Source organism: Phoca vitulina, unplaced genomic scaffold (genome assembly GCF_004348235.1).
Source record: "Phoca vitulina isolate PV1807 unplaced genomic scaffold, GSC_HSeal_1.0 scaffold3, whole genome shotgun sequence".
Lineage (NCBI taxonomy): Eukaryota > Metazoa > Chordata > Mammalia > Carnivora > Phocidae > Phoca > Phoca vitulina.
The window spans coordinates 71,737,737-71,759,267 of NW_022589706.1; the positions used below are offsets into that span (position 1 = coordinate 71,737,737).

The 21,531-nt window shown below is 37.8% G+C and overlaps 1 long non-coding RNA gene and 1 pseudogene across 1 annotated transcript in view; both read right to left on the reverse strand.

Annotated features, from left to right (window-relative positions):
• LOC116630160 overlaps window positions 1–21,531 on the reverse strand; it is a 58,539-nt gene that overhangs the window by 2,792 nt on the left and 34,216 nt on the right. The gene's annotated exons all lie outside the window — the stretch shown is intronic.
• LOC116630158 lies at window positions 20,477–21,003 on the reverse strand (annotated as a pseudogene).

Below are 21,531 nucleotides of genomic sequence, written 5' to 3' on the forward strand. Positions count from 1 at the left end.
TAAACTATCTCCTAAATATCTCTGAATCTTTTTCTCCACATTCCCATTGTCATTACTATTATCCTTACCATGCCTCACCTAGGTAGAAATAATCCAGGAGATAAACTCTTTGCTTCCATGTCTTTGTAGTCATCCTTCTACCACTGCCAAAGTAGTCTTGGTAGAAGGCAAATCTGTTCACACCCTACCCTTCCCCTATTTTAGTGGCAAAGAGCAGCTAACTATGGTAATAAAAACCAAATGCTTTCCATGAAGGGGACTTATAGTAGTAGTCACAGAAGTAGTAGAATATTAAAGTTAAAATAAATTGATATATGTTAATTTATAATGTTTCTATTAACCTTGACAGATACTCTGAAAGGTAGAGAAGTTCTGTTATCCTAGCTGAGAAATCAGAGGTTCAAAGAAGCTAAGAGTCTTAGTCCATTTGGTCTATCATAACAAAATACCATATACTGGATGGTTAATAAACAGCAGGAATGTATTTCTCACAGTTCTGGAGGATGCAAGTTCAAGATCGGGGTGCCAACACCATCAGGTGAGGGCTCTTTTCCAGACTGCAGATCTTGTTATACCCTCACATAGAGGAAGGGGCCAGGTTGCTGCCGGATTTCTTTAATAAGAGCACGAATCTTATTCATAAGCACTCCCCCTCATGACCTAACCACCCCCCACCTCACCTACTGATAACCATCACCCCTGGTGGTTAGGATTTCAACATATGAATTTGGGGGGAACACAAACATTCAGACCACACCACTAAGTAAATGTATCCAATGTCATTTAGGTAGTAAGTAGCAGCACTAGAATCTGAACCCATGTTTGTCAACTTCCAATGTCCATGCATTCCACTAAATGCCCTACCCCACAGCCAAATTAAACTACTGCTATTCTTTCAACATGCTGTGCTGGTTCAGATGTCCTTGCCTCTGTATGTGCTCAGACTGCTCTCATCTTTCTGTGAAGCTTTCTCTCACCTTTACTCTTTCCAGATCATTATTCCCTTTTTTTCACTACTGCTTTGTCTGAATCTTGCCTCTTTTATAGCCCTTACAACACTTTCATATAATTATTTCCTTACACTGTTATTTCACTGGCCTATAAACTCTTTGAGGACAAAGAATTCCATTCCATTTCCTGGTAAAAATTCATTATTCTGACATCCCAATGATAGAAATTTTCAGAGAAGGGAAAAAAACTTAATTTTTTTATAGCCCATTAGAGCTCTTTGCTGAAAGAAAAACTAGCAATTAGTAAGTAAATAGTAAGTAAAAATTAGTAAGTAAACAGTAAGGAATTAGTAATTACCTTACAGGGTCATTCTGAAGACTAAATCAGTGGTTCTAAAACCTAAGGGTATATTGGAATCCGCCTAAGAGATAAGGATAATGTAAATAACAAGATCTGATGTCATATCTTCTGATTCATAATCTGTGAAAGGAGAGCTCTTGAATCTGCATGTGTGTAGATCCTTGTGTGCAGATCCCAAGGGGATCTACATCGAAAAACTAAATTTGGCAATCATAGAGTTTAATGTTATAAACTTTATGAATCCTCAGCACAATGAGTAGCCTATGAGAATGCTCAATAAATGTTAGGATTTAAATGATAATACCTTACAAATATCATACCACTATAATTTATAAAGTACTCACCCAAGAATTATCCCATTTGCTCTTTGGAACAATACAGGATCAACACTTAATCTCTATTGCCCCAAATTATTCAGTAGATAGTGATCACTTAAATGCTATGTCCTTCAAATGAAACGGAGAGATGGAAACCTCTTAAAAATAAGGTCTTCTTTAGCCTGAAAAATGTTCATCTGCTCTTCCAGTGGCATGTTGTCTATGATGACTCTCAACTTTGAGTAACTGGATCTCTAGCTTCTTTTTTTTTTTCTTTTTAAAGATTTTATTTATTTATTTGACAGAGAGAGACACAGCGAGAGAGGGAACACAAGCAGGGGGAGCGGGAGAGGGAGAAGCAGGCTTCCCGCGGAGCAGGGAGCCCGACACGGGGCTCGATCCCAGGACCCTGGGATCATGACCTGAGCCGAAGGCAGACACTTAACGACTGAGCCACCCAGGCGCCCCTAAGCATACTCTTTACAAAGAAAAAACTATGGATATACGTGAGACATAATATACCATGAATACACCAAGCACATAGTTAGAACATAACAAGAATATATCAAGTAAAAGGATTCTATAAGTCTATATCATCTGTATGTTCATGTAACTCCATAGGTAAGTGATACGAGGCCCCAATTGACAACCACTTGCCTAGGGACGCCTGGGTGGCTCAGTCAGTTAAGCGTCTGCCTTCGGCTCAGGTCATGATCCCAGGGTCCTGGGATTGAGTCCCACATCGGGCTCCTTGCTCAGCGGGGAGCCTGCTTCTCCCTTTCTCTCCCTCTGCTTGTGCTCTCTCTGTCAAATAAATAAAATCTTAAAAAAAGAAAACCACTTGCCTAGAAGAAGCTAGATTCAAATTAAAGATGTAAAGTTCTGGCCAATATTTTTAAAAATTACTGAAATTATGACTGATAATACTGTGGTGGTGTTGTCTGATATCAGGCAAAGCAGCACCAGAACTCTGATAAATAGAAACATGTCTTGGACAGCAAGGGCATTGACAATTCTCTACAAACATCCCATACAGCATAAAATTTCTAAAGCATTTGGATTAATAACATTTTACCATACAAATTTAAGAAAGGTGAAGCATTTCTTCTGATATAGCAACTTCCTTTCCCCAGCCTCAAGTTCAATTCAGCAACTATGTTCCAGGAATAAATACAGTCTCTGGGATTCAAAGATGAACAAGACACAGTCCCTGTCTTCAGATATTCTTGTTTTACAGTTCAGTGGGGAAAAATATGCAGGTGAGAGTTAGAGAAGCATAGACTAAGAGGCTCTGTGCCCAGTCTGGGAGGAGTAAGGAGAGTGACAAAAGGGAGGGAGATGAAAGTGGGTTACATGTGGCTTTTGGAGAAAGGATGCCTGGACTCAGTGGTCCTCTGAAGAGTAAACAGGAGAAAAAGAAATAGAATCTGTTTAGACTTCTTTTCAAAGAGCTTAATGGAGTGGATAGAAAAGTGATGACAAGAGAAGGAACAAGATCTTTAAAGAGATAGAAATCAAGAGCAGAGATCAAGAACACCAAAATTTAAGAGTATTCAAATTTAGATACAGTGGTAGGAAAATTCTTCCTTAATCAGTAAAATTTTCTCAATAGCGAGGTCCTCTGCTGAGTGTGATTCATTGTGACTCATACAGGAATTAGAGCATTTGGAGGTGGTTAAATATGTTTGAAAGAGTTGCCAAAGAAAACAGGGGGATAAAACTGTCCAAAGACTGTAAAGGGACTTTTCCATTGGCACTGCCTCCCCGTTCCTAAGATTGAAGATAAAATATTTCTGGAGGTATCAAACAGCACAACATGGAACCTTCTCTAAAAGGTCAAACAGCATTGGGTAGAGAAAGCAGATCATGGCCAAGTATAGAAAGACATGAAATCTGGAGTGGACTCAAGGAACACGAAACTAGGTGGAAATCAAGGCAGTGCAGAATTCAGTGCAGTTAATAATAGGAGCTGTGGGACAGCCTGAATAGCTGGAAGGATAGGACTACTCCAGGCCCTAATGTGAACCTAAACTATTATAAATAGGTTGTTGTATTAAATCCCTTAATTCTCACATCAAGCTTGTGAGGTAAGGTAAAATGACATATTTTAGAAACCACAGAATCCCAGATCTTGTAGAGAAAATCTTCCTTCTAGAAATTTTTATTACCCAAACTCTTTTGAACCAACCCAGACGAGAGGGTATTTTGGTAACCAATTGATTGTATTTTATTCCTACAGTAAACTCCTTTGAACCTAAGGATTAGGGTAATTTACTCCAACCCCTTAACAAGTTTATTCAGTCCAACAACTGATGGATAAATAAAATACAGTCTAAACAAACAATAAGTATTATTTTGTGATAAAAAGGGATGAAGTGCTGATATACTACAGTTTGGATAAATGTTAAAAAAAACAAAAAAAAAAACAAAAATAGTTTGCTAAGTGAAAGAAGCCAGGTACAAAAAGCAATATATTGTATAGTTCCATTTATATGAAATATTCAGAATAGGTAAATCTATTTACACAAAGTAAATTAGTGGTTGACTTCAGCTGGAGGAAAGAGAGAGGGGAATGAGGAGTGATAGGGTACAGGGTTTTTTTAGGGGAGAACAAAATACCGTAAAATTAGATTGTGATAGTGGTTACACAACCTTGTGAATATACTAAAAAATACTGAATTGCACACTTTAAATGTATAGATTATATGGCATATGAATTCATATCAATAAAGCTTTTAAAAAATGTTATTCACTTAATGTTTAAGACAACTAAAATGTACTAACAATTCAAAAACATGATAGTTATTAACAATTTAATAATATATGTAATGAAATACTTCATAGCCTGTATCACCTATTAAAAATTATTATTTATCATGCCATGAGGAAATAGTAAATTGATTATTTATTTAAAAACTACTATATTTTGGGGCACCTGGGTGGCTCAGTCATTAAGCATCTGCCTTCGGCTCAGGTCATGATCCCAGGGTCCTGGGATCGAGCCCCGCATCGGGCTCCCTGCTCAGTGGGAAGCCTGCTTCTCCCTCTCCCACTCCCCCTGCTTGTGTTCCCTCTCTCACTGTGTCTCTCTCTGTCAAATAAATAAAGTCTTTAAAAAAAAACTATGATATTTTGATAAAATACAGGCTGGGTGTTTTGTTTTGTTTTTCTTCAACAAGGATTGCTACACATTAACTTCAAGATGACTCCTAGCCATTTAGACAGATCATCTCATCTCCCCAGGGCTTTTTACTGCCACACCCTAGGGCCAAAAATCAGGTTTCCAAATCAGCCTTACTTAGTTCTTCTTAGCAGCTTTTGCTTTTTATGTATTCATTCATTCAACAAATTTTTACTGAGCACCTCTTATGTACCAGGTATGGGGAATATGCAACAAATAGGTACTATCTCTATAAGGTAAGAGTCTAGGAAAAATACATAATTGAATAAGTAATTACAATAGTGTAGGCATTGTGGGAGCACAAAGCAATGAGGCATCAACAGGTATATGTGTTAAACTAAGGCATTTCAAAGAAGGTGGTATCAAAGTTGAGACTTGAAAAATGAACAGGAATTAGGAAAGCAACAATTAGAGTAGTTGAAAGAAAAAAATTTATATGATAAAGTTCAGAAATGAATGACACCATCAAGCTTCCAAGGTAATTTTCCCACAGTTCAGAATGGTTTAAGAATTGAGGGCAGAATCGAGGGCAAAGGAGGAGATACGGCTGGAGAGAACTAAACAGGTTTTGAAATGCCTAATGAGCTGTTCTACGGAATTTGGATCTTCTAAGGGCAATGAAGTCTTTGAAGAGTTTTAAGCTTTAAAACAACAAGATAAGACCTGTGTTTTTAGAAAGATTAAGTAGGTATTTTTTTCCCTTTAAGGTACTTCTCAAAACCAGGCAACCTCCAAAATCCTTATAATCATGATTCCTATAAACTTCAGCAATTAATTTTAAATATTTGACCTTTTTTTCACTTAAAAAAAAGCTATCCCAGTGCAATAATCAGTCCCATCTGTTATCAAGTAATCAATTTGCATGGGGAGCTCTCTTGGCCAGGAGCTTCAGGAGCACTGGTCAAGGACCATGAGTAAGAACAACTGTTTTTAGAACGCCCCACTTTGTGGAATGTTCCCCTTTAAAGAGATAATGGTGCATTTGCAGGGATGCCTGGGTGGCTCAGTTGGTTAAGCATCTGCCTTCAGCTCAGGTCATGATCCCAGGGTCCTGGGATCGAGTCCCGCATCAGGGAGCCTGCTTCTCCCTCGGCCTGCACTGTTTGTGCCCTCTCTCTCTAACAAGTAAAAATAGAATTTTAAAGAAATAATGGTGCATTTGCACCATGGAGTATTATGCAATCATTAAAAATAATGAATGAGAGCTATTGACATGGAAAGGATTCCAGGAATAATTCTGAGAAGAAATGCAAAATGCCGTAAAGTGCCTCCATAATGTCATTTTTGTAAAACCATGACATCCCACCATATCTGTATGTGTATATTAATATATGTATGTATATGTTTATATGTGTTTTAATATGATGACATGAGTCTTTATCACAGGATCTGAGCTGAGTAAATTCACTCCCACAAACTGAGTGGCCATTTCCTTTTGTTACATTTTTACGTAAGTATACATTTGACTACACAAAACAAAAACAATCAAGTAAAAAGAACCTCACCAACCAACTACCACCAGGAATCTCAGATTAATCCTGATTTTTTAAAAAAGATTTATTTATTTATTTGAGAGAGAGCGAGCACAGGAGCCAGTGGAGGGGCAGAGGAAGAGAGAAAGAGCAGACTCCCCGCTGAGCACAGAGCCCCATGCAGGGCTTGATCTCAAGACCCTGAGATCAGACCTGTGCCAAAATCAAGAGTCCAATGCTCAACCAACTGAGCCATCCAGGCACCACAGGTTAGTCCTGATTTTTTTTAATAAATATGTATATGTGTATATATATATGTGTGTGTGTGTGTGTATATACCCCTTAAATTATCAAATAACTCTACTACCTTACTTATTGCATTCTTCACAATTCTAGTCACCTAATTACTGAAAGTAGGGATCTAAGGTATTTCAGTTTGCCCATACATTCCAGAATTTTGATTTTTGTGACACACTCCTTTCCTTCTACAATTGCTATATCATATATATTAATATATTTTAATTATTTTTAAGGTATAAAAATTATTTTTGTTACACTTACAAATCATGTTTATTAAGGAAAATGCCAGTCATTTTTTATCTATCCATACACACATGTACATAATTTTTAGAAATGCCTTAATTGAATCATAAACTCACTGTTTTTTTTCCCCTAATGTTTATTGTTTTTGTTTTTGTTGTCCTCACTATATCCCTTCTCCATTTTACAGCAGCAACCAAGGTTATAGAATAGTAACTGCAAATAGAAAAATAACTGCAAATAGTAACTTACCATTACCAGAACTGTTCAGAGTGCTTTATGCATATTAACTTATTTAACCTTTGTAACAATCCAGATGGTAGGTACTATTGTCCACATGTAATAAATGAGGAAACTCAGGCATTGAAAGATAAAGTAACTGGGCCAAGGTCACATAAGTGGTAGGTGACAGGGACACTTTTAAACTCATAGTCCATGCTCCATAGCCCACGCTCTAACCACTATTCTAACCCCCCACCCTCAAATTAACATAGCCTTCCATTTTTGTCTCCATGCTCATGTCATCATATGCAAACATACATAAACATGTACATACATATAAATGTATGAACAGGAATGTATGGTTTTGCAAAAATGGGATTATGGAGACAGTTTCCTACATTTTGTATTTCTTGCATACAGTCATCTTATTTTTATTACTGCAACATTCTATTACACTGAGACCTTCATCCTGGCACTCCTTGTCCCCCTTAACCACTCTACTTTATTTTTTCCCATGAACTTATCACCTTCGAAGACATAATTTATTGTATTTATTATTATTGCCCTTGTCCCACCATAATGTAAGCTCCATGAGGACAGAGAACATTGTTTTATTTATTGAAGTATCCCAACCACCTGGAATGGTGTCTGCCACATGAAAGGCACTAAATAAATATGGGTTGAATAAACATACAAAAGTGAGCATCAATTATCTATCTACATACATATATCTAGTTTAAAAATAATTAAAAAGTAAGCAACTACAAACCCCTCAGGTCAAGAAATAAGGCATTACCAGCACTCCTAAAAATTCTTTATATGGCCACCCCAGTCACATTCTCCTCTGTCATCATTCTTTATTTTTTTTCCTCCAATGCATTCCTTTTTTTTTAGGTAAAATTAATTTAATAATATGTATATATTTTTTTACATTAACTATAGTTGACACACAATGCTACATTAGTTTCAGGTGTACAACATAGTGATTCCACAAGTTTATACATTATGCTACACTCATCACAATTATAGCTACCATCTGTCACCATACAACAAACACTATTACAATATTATTGACTAGGTTCCCTATGCTGTACCTTTTGTTCCTGTGACTTATTCATTCCATAACTGGAAAACTTTATCTCCTACTCCCCTTCACCCATTTTGCCCATCTCTTCACCCACCTGCCCTCTGGTAACCATAAGTTTGTTCTGTATTTATGGATCTATTCCTGCTTTTTGAGTTTATTTGTTCTGTTTTTTAAATTCCACATACAAGTGAAATCATATGGTATTTGTCTTTCTCTATCTGACTTATTTCACCTAGCATAATATCCTCTGGGTCCATCCATTGTTACAAATGGCAAGATCTCATTCTATTTTATAGATGAGTAATATTCCATTGTATACATACACCATGTCTTTATCCATTCATCTATCAATGGACACGAATTTCTTCCATATTTTGATTATTGTAAATAATGCTGCAATAAACATCAGCGTGCCTATATCTTTCAAATTAGTGTTTTCCTTTTCTTGGGTAAATACCCAGTAGTAGAATTTATAGATCATATGGTATTTCTATTTTTAATTTTTGGAGGGACCTTCATACTATTTTCCACAGTGGCTGCACCAATTTACATTTCCACCAAGAGTGCACAAGTGTTCTTTTCCCTCCACATCCTTGCCAACACTTTTTTTTTCTTTTTGATTCTAGCCATTCTGACTGATGTGAGGTGATACCTCATTGTGGTTTTGGCTTGCATTTCCCTGATGATTAGTGATGTTGAGCATCTTTTTATGTGTCTGTTGGCCAACTGTATGTCTTCTTTGGAAAAATGTCTATTCAAATCCTCTGCTCATTTTAATTAGATTATTGTTTTTTTGGTGTTTGCTTGCATATGTTCGTTATATATTTTGGATTCTAGCCCTTAATCAGATATGTCATTTGCAGATATCTTCTCCCATACAGTAGGTTGTCTTTTAGTTTTGTTGACTGTTTCCTTTGCTGTGCAGAAGCTTTTTTTTTTTTTTAAAGATTTTTTTTAAATTTATTTGACAGAGAGAGACACAGCGAAAGAGGGAACATAAGCAGGGGGAGTGGGAGAGAGAAGCAGGCTTCCCGCGGAGCAGGGAGCCTGATGCAGGGCTCGATCCCAGGACCCTGGGATCATGACCTGAGCCGAAGGCAGACACTTAATGACTGAGCCACCCAGGTGCCCCTGTGCAGACGCTTTTTATTTTGATATAGTTCTGATAGTTTATTTTTGCTTTTGTTTGCCTTGCTTTAGGAGACATATCTAGAAAAATGTTCCTAAAACCAATATCAAAGTAATTACTGCCAGGAGTTTTCTTCCAGGAATTTTATGACTTCAGGTCTCACATTTAGGTCTTTAATCCATTCTGAGTTTATTTTTGTGTGTGGCGTAAGAAAGTGGTTTAGTTTTATTCTTTTGCATGCAGCTCTCCAGTTTTGCCAGCACCATTTATTGAAGAGACTGTCTTTTCCCCCATTGTATATCCTTGCCTCCAATATACTTTAATGCCTGAAAATTTTAAAATTAAAAAAAAAAACTGGTGTATCCTATAAAGGTTAGATATAACACAGCTGTGAACTCACTTGACCTAGGTGACTTTTTTAATGTTACAGTTTAAATCACCTTTCCAATCATCTTTATGGTAATTGTTCATTTCAGTGGTTCTCACACTTTAGCATGTTTGTTAAGACACATTCATAAGCTCCATTCACAGAATTTCTGATTTAGTGGGTCTGAGAATTTTACTTCTAACAAGTTCCTGATGATGTTAATACTGCTGATTGAGGGACCACACTTTAAGAACCATTCGTCTCCATAAATACACTTTTTTTCCTAGGTTTTCACATTTGTAGCCATGAAGTTTCACATAATGGTCTCATAATTCCTTTTCTACCTCTTGATCTGTGGTAATATCTCCTTGATCATGTCAAACCTTGTGTGCCTTTGCTTTCTTCCATTTTTCCCTAGTCGTATTCTATTTGAATGCTTTTATGGAAGAAAAGCTTTTGGATTTTTTTTCTCCTATCAAATATGTTTTGTTACTATTTCTTTAATTTCAGCCTTTTTGTTTGTTTAATTTTTTTGTTTATTTCTTCAAAAGATTACCAAGTTCCTTTATTTCTCATCTTTAGGATTATTTTTAAAAGTTTTTTTCAGGACACCTGGGTGACTTAGTCGGTTAAGCATCTGCCTTCAGCTCAGGTCATGATCCCAGGGTCCTGGGATCAAGCCCCACATAGGGCTCCTTGCTCAGCTCTGCTTCTCCCTCTGCCTGCTGTTCCTCCTGCTTGTGCTCTCTCACTCTCCCTCTCTCTCTCTCTGACAAATAAATAAAAAAAAAGTTTTTTCAGAAAATGTAATACTGAGCATGTCAAAGCTGTAATACAATCTTTCCATAAGGGAAAAGCCAATTCAAAGATAGTCTCTTGGTCGGCCGACCTCGTGGCGCAACAGTAGCGCATCTGACTCCAAAGATAGTCTCTTGGTAAAAACAGAAGTGTTTAGGGGTGCCTGGGTGGCTCAGTCGTTGAGCATCTGCCTTCGGGTCAGGTCATGATCCCGGGGTCCTGGGATCGAGCCCCGCATCGGGCTCCCTGCTCCACGGGAAGCCTGCTTCTCCCTCTCCCACTCCCCCTGCTTGTGTTCCCTCTCTCGCTGTGTCTCTCTCTCTGTCAAATAAATAAATAAAATCTTTAAAAAAAAAAACCAAACAAACCAGAAATATTTATTTGCCTAAACACACAAAAAATCATTTGGTATAAGGTCACTAGACTCAAATCTGGTAGGCAATAGGTAGATTGGTGACTAGTAGTTAAATATATATTGTGGTAGCCAATGATCCAAGATGGTCCCCAATGATCCCTGCCTCCTAGTTCACATATTCATGTATAGTTTCCTCCCACATTGTACCAGGATTAGTTTGTTTGACCAATGGAATACAGCAGAAGTGATGTCAGTAATGAGATGAGATTATAAAAGATACTTCCATCACTCTCTTTTAGATCACTTACTCTGGGAGATGCTAGCTGCCATGGCCAGGCTCACTAGTGAGGAACCAAAGCCTGCATATAAACACATGAGTGATTTTGGAAGTGGATTCTTCAGTCCTACTTGAGTATTGATAATTGTAGCAGCAGCTAAAAACTTGATTGCTATCTCATGAGAGACCCTGAGCCAGAATCACCCAGCTAAGTAACTCCCAGATTCCTAATCCTCATAAATGGTGTGAAATAATATATGTTTTAACCCACTATGTTTTGGAGGATAATTTGTTATGTAGCAATAGATAACTAATATACATATTTTTAAAATGATTACAGTTTTTCTACCAAAGTTTCTGGGACTTAAGACAGTATAATTACACCAATCTAAATAATTAGAAGAGGATGAAGAGTGGAAGGTTATTCGAATATTAGAACATTTGGGAATACTGTATGTTTTACTATGTTGGAATCTAGATACTTGTACAAGCAAAAGAAGAGTAAGATTGCTATAGAAACAACATTCATTATATACATCCTTTCTCATGTCCTCAACAAATATGGTTATGCTGGTTTGAACATTTCAGAGCTTCTTTCCTTCCTTCTTTTATTTTTTCCAAATTAATATTCATGTAGAAACTCATCTGGGACTGACAGTCTGGATTCTAGTTTACAATTTATAGCAATGCAGAACACCTACTTTTAATGATGCTGAACAATCTTTGGGGACAGGTCCTAACACATGTGCTGCAAATGTTTGTTTCCAAGACAATGATAACTATGTCAATTTCAAACAGGAATGTGTTAGAATGGGCTGTGTGCCAGTATTTGTTGAAAAACTTAAAACAATCATGAATCAATGACCAAAAAAATAAGATTTAAAGGAAACTGGCCTGACAGAAAACTACCATCTCATATTATTACATATTTTTTCTTATGTATGCTAAAATTTTATTTTGAGGTTATGCTGTTTTAAACAAATCAATGTATTTTATTTTATTTTATTTATTTTTTTAAAAGATTTTATTTATTTATTTGAGAGAGAGAGAATGAGAGACAGATAGCAAGAGAGGGAAGAGGGTCAGAGGGAGAAGCAGACCCCCCGCTGAGCAGGGAGCCCGATGTGGGACTCGATCCCGGGACTCCAGGATCATGACCTGAGCCGAAGGCAGTCGCTTAACCAACTGAGCCACCCAGGCGCCCCACAAATCAATGTATTTTAAAAATTAATTTGGTAATCCCCACATTATTAAAGTTAGACAATTTTGTAAATATCACAGGGAACATAAAAACAAAAAATTCTTTTTTTTTTAAAGATTTCATTTATATATTTGTCAGAGAGAGAGCACAAGTTGGGGGGGAGTGGCAGGCAGAGGGAGAAGCAGGCTCCCCACTGAGCAAGGAGCCTGATGCAGGACTTGATCCCAGGACTCCAGGATCATGACCTGAGCCGAAGGCAGACACTCAACTGACTGAACCACCCAGGTGTCCCAAAACAAAAAATTCTTGAGCTACAAATAGAAGTACAATAACTTTGTGAAACCTAAAGAACAAGGAGTTTACGAGAGAGCTCATTAGCCTCAAAATCCTAAAATGGAACACAAATCTTTTCAAGCACTAGGAATCATTCAACCTAATGTTTTTATTTACAGATGTGAGCCCAAGTAAGAATAATGGTAGATAGTATTTTACTAAAGGCTCATATATGTCAAGCATATGCACCTACCTAATCACCCATCCCTAATTCTGATTTTCTCAATCTTATTTAAGCCTTTTCTTTTCAAAAGCAATTATCACTTTCTATTATACCACAGAATTTACATATTTATTAGACTAGTGTTGGGTTAAGTGATTTACCTACTTTCATACAGCTTGAGCTGGGATTAGAATCCGGATTTCCTCATATTCATTTGCATCAGTCCAGTCAACAAATGTTTGAGAGCCTATCATGCATAACATAATCCATCCAACAGGCCCAATTGCTCCTTATTTTACAGGAAATATTCTTTTTTTTTTTGAAAAGAAAAATACTTTAAAAATGATTCTAAAAGTTTTTATTGGCTAAGAGCTTATTTAGAATATGAATGCATATTGTGAACTATTTTGTTACTTGAATACATCTTTTATTCTATGACTCTCTTTCCTAAGTATACAGAAATGTATGTAATGAAATGTCCCTTGCAGTATCAGTTCTTTTATCTTAAAATGTTGTCATGTTTATAGTTAACTTTGTGCTTAGGAACTGGAATTCAGGCACAGTAAAGACCTGTTTGGTTTGTGACTCATGGTGTATAGATTTGGGGTGGCTTAATGCCTCTGGCAGTTCAGACCTGTAATGACAAATCACTGCTAGAATAATGATTTTTTTCTCCTCATTTTGAAATCCTCCATCAAATGAATAAGTATACTTAAATAGTTTAACTTAGGTAGGCTGATACGGCAAAAATAGATTTGGGATTATGCTGTTAACACACCTTTCCCATAGTTTTCACTAAGAGCTCACATTTAACCAACTACATTTTGATACCTATTTTTCCCTATAATTTAATCTTAAAACTCAACCTTAAATATCAAAGGAGTTTCTATGCCATAGTGTTAAAGTACATTTATATATTTCTTAATTACGTCTCATTTAATCCAGTTAAACTTGATGAATCTTAGTCTGAGCTCAAGTCATTGATTCCTAAAAAGCACTTCAATCAGCTGTGTCATGCAGCTTAGAGCCCATGAGGGGTGACAGAGAATTATAAAAGCAATTATAATACAGTGTGATAATGACATCTGGGAGGGAAACCCCATATGATCTAAGAACACTGAGAATATTTGAGGGAGGACATGGAAGACAGTCAGCTAAATGAAGTGGGTTAAGACATCACCAGAATGCAAGGAACAGTTTTTCAGGGCAAGAGAACAGTTTATGTAAAAGCTAGGAAGGGAGAGAGAAAACAGTGCACTGGAGGAACTGAAAGTTCAGTGTGACTGGAGTAGGGGTAGAAGGGTCATGCTTAAAGATGAGACTGGAGAGGAACCCAAAGATCAAGAACCAGACACCTAGAATCCTATGAGCCAGGCTAAAGATTTTGTACCTAATCCTAGAGCTATAGAGTCACATAAGGGAGTAAAGCTGACGTGATATCTTTGCAGAATGGATTAGAGATTGGCAGACCAGGCTGTGGAGGTTAAACCCAAAGAAGGAATAATAAAAGGTATTATCCAATTAGAAGAATAAATGTGGCATTTGGAATGGTGTTGAAGAGTCTAATGATTTTGCTAGGAAGAGATGGAAGTAGAAGAGATAGTTCAGACAGAGAGAACATTTGGAATTCTTGAATTTAAGGCTAGTAGCCATTTCCTTTATTAAATAGGAATCAAAAGACTGTTGGGATAAGTGGCAAACACTATCAATTGGCAACATAAAAGCATTCTTAATCCCTCTTTCTCTTTGGCAGTTTCTACAATAAATCCAGGAAAACCAGGTTCTCATTTTCCTGGCCTCCCTTTGATCTCAGGGGTAGACACATGACCCAGTGGCTTTCTAAGTGGCTTTCTAATAAGGGGTAAGAGGTATGGAAAAAGTGGGCTCACTGCACTCTCCCTTCTCTTTTTGCCTTGAATGTGAATGTGATATTTAGAATTGTGCAGCCCTCTGGCAAACAACCTAAGACAAAAAATATGTGGATGAAATGCTGAGGATACTGGAGAATAACCTAGAAGAGTCTGCATCCTTGATGATAGTCTGACCAATTCTGAGATCAACAACTGGTAGTCTTCTTGTAAAGAAAACAAGAAATGGCTTTATGGTTTAAACCACTGTTAGTTTTTCTGTTTCTTGTGGGAAAAGAATTTCTGACAAGAAACTGAAACAGGAAATTAATTGAGGGAAGGAAGACAGGAAGGAATAAACTGATACCAAATTAAGACTTCTGTGTCACACGGAAGTGGCCGTAGGTATGATTTCTGTAGAATGAAGAAATGTTCTCCAATTCCAGACCTCTTTCCTCATCTATTTTTGGCCCTTCAAATTCAATTAACTTCCTTGCTGGTTTGATCATTCAAACCAGAGCCTTTTATTATGTAATTAAAGATCAAATTTAAACTGCAAAGATATATGGCAGAAATAGCCATTGACAGTGTTGATAGATTATTTCATTAGTTCAAACACCTGGGAAAATGAGTCCTAGAAGCCTGAAGTTGGGGGGCAAATGCATGAGGACTGGAATGTTGACCTTTTATTACATATACCTTGAACAGATAGATTTCACCCACACTTATCTTCACCCCCCTTTGCAGAAGACCCAAAAACGTTCATAACTTAGCGCCTATGTGCAGATATAGCTTATCTCGTCTCTTTGTCTTCTTCCAACTTCTTTCAGGACCCAACTCAATTACCATAATCTTAATGTAGGATATCTCCCAATATCCACAAAGTTAGTTGTATGTTTTCTGTGCCACCAAAGTATGTCACTTTTATCTTTGTAATAGCACTTACCCTGTGGCAATATTCTGTTGACAAGCTTGTCTCTACCATTTGATAATAAGATTTTTCCCTTCAGGGACTAGATTTTATTATCTCTGTATCCCTACCATCATGCATTGCAACTAACATATAAAACAAAATGATTGAGACAGAAATCAAATCAGTGGCTGGCAGGAACTGGGGAAGAGGGAAGAAAACTGGTAATAGAGAGACAAGATGGAACTTTTTGGGGTGATAAAAATGTTCTACATCTTAGTTGTGGTATTTAAATGACCACATATATTTGTCAAAAATCATTGACCTGTATACCTAAAAGGGTATATTGTACTGTATATAAATTATACCTCATTGTAAACATGTATTGTAAAAAACTATGTAAGAATAAGGAAATGAACATGAATAAATGCAAAACATTGATATATTTACCTGAGATTTAATTTTCTTTATACACTGTTTTTTTAAGCACATCTAAAACCAAGGCAATGCTTAGCACAAATAAAACTTGAATGGTGGGCATTTTAGGTAAGCCAGTGAGATTTCTGAACAGGGGAACTTCTAGGAATTCATAAATTATTCTATACAATTTGCCTAAGTAGAAAAGTGACTGGTCAAAATGTATCATTTAGAGACAACTTTAGTATTGATTCTTTTTTTTTAATTAATATTTTATAATGTTATGTTAGTCACCATACATCATTAGTTTTGATGTAATGATCCACGATTCATTGTTTTCGTATAACACCCAGTGCTCCATGCAGTCCTTAATACCCATCACTGGGTTAACCCATCCACCCACCCCCTCCCCTCTAAAACCCTCAGTTGTTTCTCAGAGTCCATAGTCTCTCATGGTTCATCTCTCCCTCCGATTTTCCCCCCTTCATTTTTCCCTTCCTTCTCCTAATGTCCTCCATGTTATTCCTTATGTTCCATAAATAAATGAAACCATATGATAATTGACTTTCTCTGTGTGACTTATTTCACTTAGCATAATCTCCTCCAGTCCCATCCATGTTGATGTAAAAGTTGGGTATTCATCCCTTCTGATGGCTGAGTAATATTCCATTGTATATATGGACCACATCTTCTTTATCCATTCATCTGTTGAAGGGCATCTCGGCTCTTTCCACAGTTTGGCTATTGCAGACATTGCTGCTGTGAACATTGGGGTGCATATGGCCCTTCTTTTCACTACATCTGTGTGTCTGGGGTAAATACCCAGTAGTGCAATTGCTGGGTCATAGGGTACCTCTATTTTTAAATTTTTGAGGCACCTCCACATTGTTTTCCAAAGTGGCCATACCAACTTGCATTCCCAACAACAGTGTAAGAGGGTTCCCCTTTCTCCACAACCTCTCCAACATTTGTTGTTTCTTTCCCTGTCCATTTTTGCCATTCTAACTGGTCGTAAGGTGGTATCTCAATGTGGTTTTGATTTGAATTTCCCTGATGGCTAATGATGATGAACATTTTTTCATGTGTCTGTTAGCCATTTGTATGTCTTCTTCAGAGAAGTGTCTTTTCATATCTTCTGCCCACTTTTTGACTTGATTATTTGTTTTTTGGGTGTTGAGTTTGAGAAGTTCTTTATAGATCTTGGATACCAGCCCTTTATCTGTAGTGTCATTTGCAAATATCTTCTCCCATTCTGTGGGTTGCCTCTTTGTTTTGTTGACTATTTCCTTTGCTGTGCAGAAACTTTTTATCTTGATGAAGTCCCAAAAGTTCATTTTTGCTTTTGTTTCACTAGCCTTTGGAGATGTTGAAAGAAGTTGCTGTGGCCAGTGTCAAAGAGGTTACTGCCTATGTTCTCCTCTAGGATTTTGATGGATTCCTGTCTCACATTGAGGTCTTTCATCCATTTTGAGTTTATCTTTCTGTAGGGTGTTAGAGAATGGTCGAGTTTCATTCTTCTGTATATAGCTGTTCAATTTTTCCAGCACCATTTATTGAAGAGACTGTCTTTTTTCCATTGCATATTTTTTTCCAGCTTTGTAGATTATTTGGCCATAGAGTTGAGGATCCATATCTGGGCTCTCTATTCCATTTCATTGGTCTATATGTCTGTTTTTGTACCAGTACCATGCTGTCTTGGTGATCACTGCTTTGTAATATATCTTGAAATCAGGCAACGTGATGCCCCCAGATTTGTTTTTCTTTTTCAACATTCCTTGGTGATTTGGGGTCTTTTTGGGTTCCATACAAATTTTAGGATTGTTTGTTCCAGCACTTTGAAAAATGTCATTGGAATTTTGATCGGGATGGCATTGAAGGTATAGATTGCTCCAGGTAGCTTAGACATTTTAACAATGTTTATTCTTCTGATCCATGAGCATAGAATGTTTTTCCATCCTTTTGTGTCTTCTTCAATTTCTTTCATGAGTGTTCTGTAGTTCCTAGAGTATAGATCCTTTACCTCTTTGGTTCGGTTTATTCTGAGGTATCTTATGGTTTTTGGTGCTATTGTAAATGGAATCGTTTCTCTAATTTCTCTTTCTACAGTTGCATTGTTAGTGTATAAGAAAGCAACTGATTTCTGTGCATTGATTTTGTATCTTGCCACATTACTGAATTGCTGTAGAGTTCTAGTAATTTGGGGGTGGAGTCTTTTGGATTTTCCACATAAAGTATCATGTCATCTGCGAAGAGAGAGTTGACTTCCTCTTTGCCAATTTGAATACCTTTTATTTCTTTTTGTTGTCTGATTGCTGTTGCTAGGACTTCTAGTACTATGTCGAACAACAGTGGCGAGAGTGGGCATCCTTGTGATGTTCCTGATCTTAAGGGAAAGGCTCTCAGCTTTTCCCCATTGAGGATGATGTTCACTGTGGGTTTTTCATAGATGGATTTTATGAACTTGAGGAATGTTCCCTCTACCCCTATACTCTGAAGAGTTTTAATCAAGAAAGGATGCTGTATTTTGTCAAATGCATTTTCTGCATCAATTGAGAGGACCATATGGTTCTTCCCTCCCCTCTTATTAATGTGTTCTATCACACTGATGGATTTGCGAATGTTGAACCACCCTTGCATCCTGGGATAAATCCCACTTGGTTTTATTTAGTTTTATTAATTTGGGTCCTTTCTCTTTTCTTTTGTGTAAGTCTGGCCAGTGGTTTATTGATCTTATTAATTCTTTCAAAGAAACAGCTTCTAGTTTCGTTGATCTAATCCACTGTGTTTCTGGTTTCTAATTCATTTATCTCTGCTCTAATCTTAATTATTTCTCTCTTCTAATGTGTGGCTTAGGCATCATTTGTTGCTTTATCTCTAGTTCTTTAAGGTGTAAAGTTAGTTGGTGAATTCAGGATTTTTCTATTTTTTTGAGTGAGGCTTGGATGGCTATGTATTTCCCCCTTAGGACCGCCTTTGCAGTATCTCATAGGTTTTGGACTGATGTGTTTTTGTTCTCATTGATTTCCATGAATTGTTTAAGTTCTTCTTTGATTTCCTGGTTGACCCAAACATTCTTAAGCAGAGTGGTCTATAGCTTCCAAGTGTTTGAATTTCTGCCGAATTTTTTCTTGTGATTGAGTTCCAGTTTTAAAGCATTGTGGTCTGAGAATATGCAGGGAATAATCTCAATCTTTTGGTATCGGTTGAGACCTGTTTTGTGACCCAGTATGTGGTCTATTCTGGAGAAAGTTCGATGTGTGCTCGAGAAGAATGAGTATTCTGTTGTTTTAGGGTGGAATGTTCTGTATATATCTATGAGGTCCATGTGGTCCAGTGTGTCATTCAAAGCTCTTGTTTCCTTGTTGATTTTCTGCTTAGATGATCTGTCCATTGCTGAGAGTGGAGTATTGAGGTCTCCTACAATTAACGTATTGTTATCAATATGACTCTTTATTTTGGTTAACAGTTGGCTTATGTAGATGGCTGCTACCATGTTGGGGGCATAGCTATGTACAATTGTTAGATCTTCTTGTTGGATAGACCCTTTAAGAATGATATAGTGTCCTTCTGTGTCTCTAACTACAGTCTTTAGTTTAAAATCTAATTTATCTGGTATAAGAATTGTTACCCCAGCTTTCTTTTGAGGTCCGTTGGCATGGAAGGTGAACCTCCATCCCTTCACTTTCAGTCTGCATGTATCTTTAGGTTCAAAATGAGTCTCTCATAGACAGCATATGGATGGGTCCTGTCTTTTTATCCAATCTGCAACCCTGTGCCGTTTTATGGGAGCATTTAGGCCGCTCACGTTGAGAGTGATTATTGAAATATATGAATTTATTGTCATCATGTTGCCTGTGAAGTCCTTGTTTCTAATAATTGTCCCTGTAAATTTCTGTTGTATATCACTCTTGGGGTCTTTCTCCTTTTATAGAACCCCCCCTTAATATTTCTTGCAGGGCTGGCTTAGTGGTCTCATATTCTTTCAGTTTCTGCCAGTCTTGGAAGCTCTGCATCTCTTCATCCATTCTAAATGAGAGCCTTGCGGAATAAAGTATTCTTGGCTGTGTGTTCTTCTCGTTTAGGACCCTGAATATGTCTTGCCAGCCCTTTCTGGTTTGCCCGGTCTCTGTGGATAGGTCTGACTTTATTCTGATGTTCCTCCCTCTGTAAATAAGGAATCTCTTCCCCCTAATTGCCTTTAAGATGGTTTCTTTGGTTCTAAGATTTGCGAGTTTTACTATTACATGCTGGGGTGTTGTCCTGTTTTCCTTGATCTTGGGAGGGGTCCTCTCTGCCTTTAGGACATGAAAGTTTGTTTCATTCCCCAGACTAGGGAAGTTCTCAGCTACAATTTGCTCAAATATATCTTCTAGTCCTCTCTCTCTCTCCACCCCCTCAGGGATCCCAATAATTCTGACATTGGAATGTTTCATGGTGTCACTTATTTCTCTGATTCTATTTTCATGGATTTTTTTTTTTTTTTTTTTTTTTTTTTTTGGTTTTCCCAAAGAGTTTATTTGGGCAGACCTGAGATAGGGAGGCTCTGCATCTAAAAGAAGGTGTTGGGCCTCTTGGTGGTGAAGTGTGGCTTGTGCTGGCGATGCAGGACCCGGTGGGGCAGTAGGAACTTGATCTTGGAGTCGTGGCACTGCTTGATGGCTGGTCGGTGGGACTTGCTGGCTGCAATCTCCACCTTCATGATCCGGATTGAGTGGACCCAGGCACGGTATCGGGCACCCATATCTCGGTAGCACTGGGTGATGGCGCCCACAGTGGTCAGGTCCTGGTACTCCCGGTACATGCTGTGGGTGCCGTTGCACGAGTCATAGCACAGCCAGATGCCGAAGTTCTTCACCTGCAAGGGGGATTTCTTGAACACCTGTCCACAGTAGACAATTTCCCTGAAAACTTCTTCATCTTTTTCAGCTGAGACACAAAGTACCAGAAGTGGGACTTGGTGACGACATGATTAGGTGCAAAGATTCACATGCGATACAGGGGCGGAGTGTGACATTTGGGGGTGGGCAGCCAGCGCCCCACCACTTTGTACTCTCGCAGTGTGCCCGAGGCCTTCATGGTGCACTCTCCGCTCTTGCCGCCACAAAAGAAAGGCTATATTTATGGATTTTGAGTTGTTTTTCCCTGGCCTCCTCTTTTCCCTTCTTGTCTATTAATTGGTCTTCTAGATCACTAATTCGTTCTTCTGCCTCGCTTACCCTAGCTGTAGATTATCTAGATTAGATTGGATATCACTGATAACATTTTTAAGTTCTGCCAATTCAGCTTTCATTTCTGCCCTTAGAGACTCTATGTTGCCATTAATCGATTTCTCCATTCTAGCCATTGTCTTCACAATTGCTACCCTGAATTCCATCTCCGACATCTTGGTTATATCTGAATCCATTTGTAAATCTGTGGCATAAGTCATAGTCTCTGAGTCTTTCCTATTTGGGGGGTTCCTCCTCCTAGTCATTCTGTTGAGGGGTGGTTGAAGGAATGTATAGAGTCCAAATTATTGACCACAACCCAAGCAAGATGCACCTGTTTATAGGGACCTTAGGGTTGCTGGCCTCTTGTTCTCCCAGCCTGTCCTCTGGGGAAGGG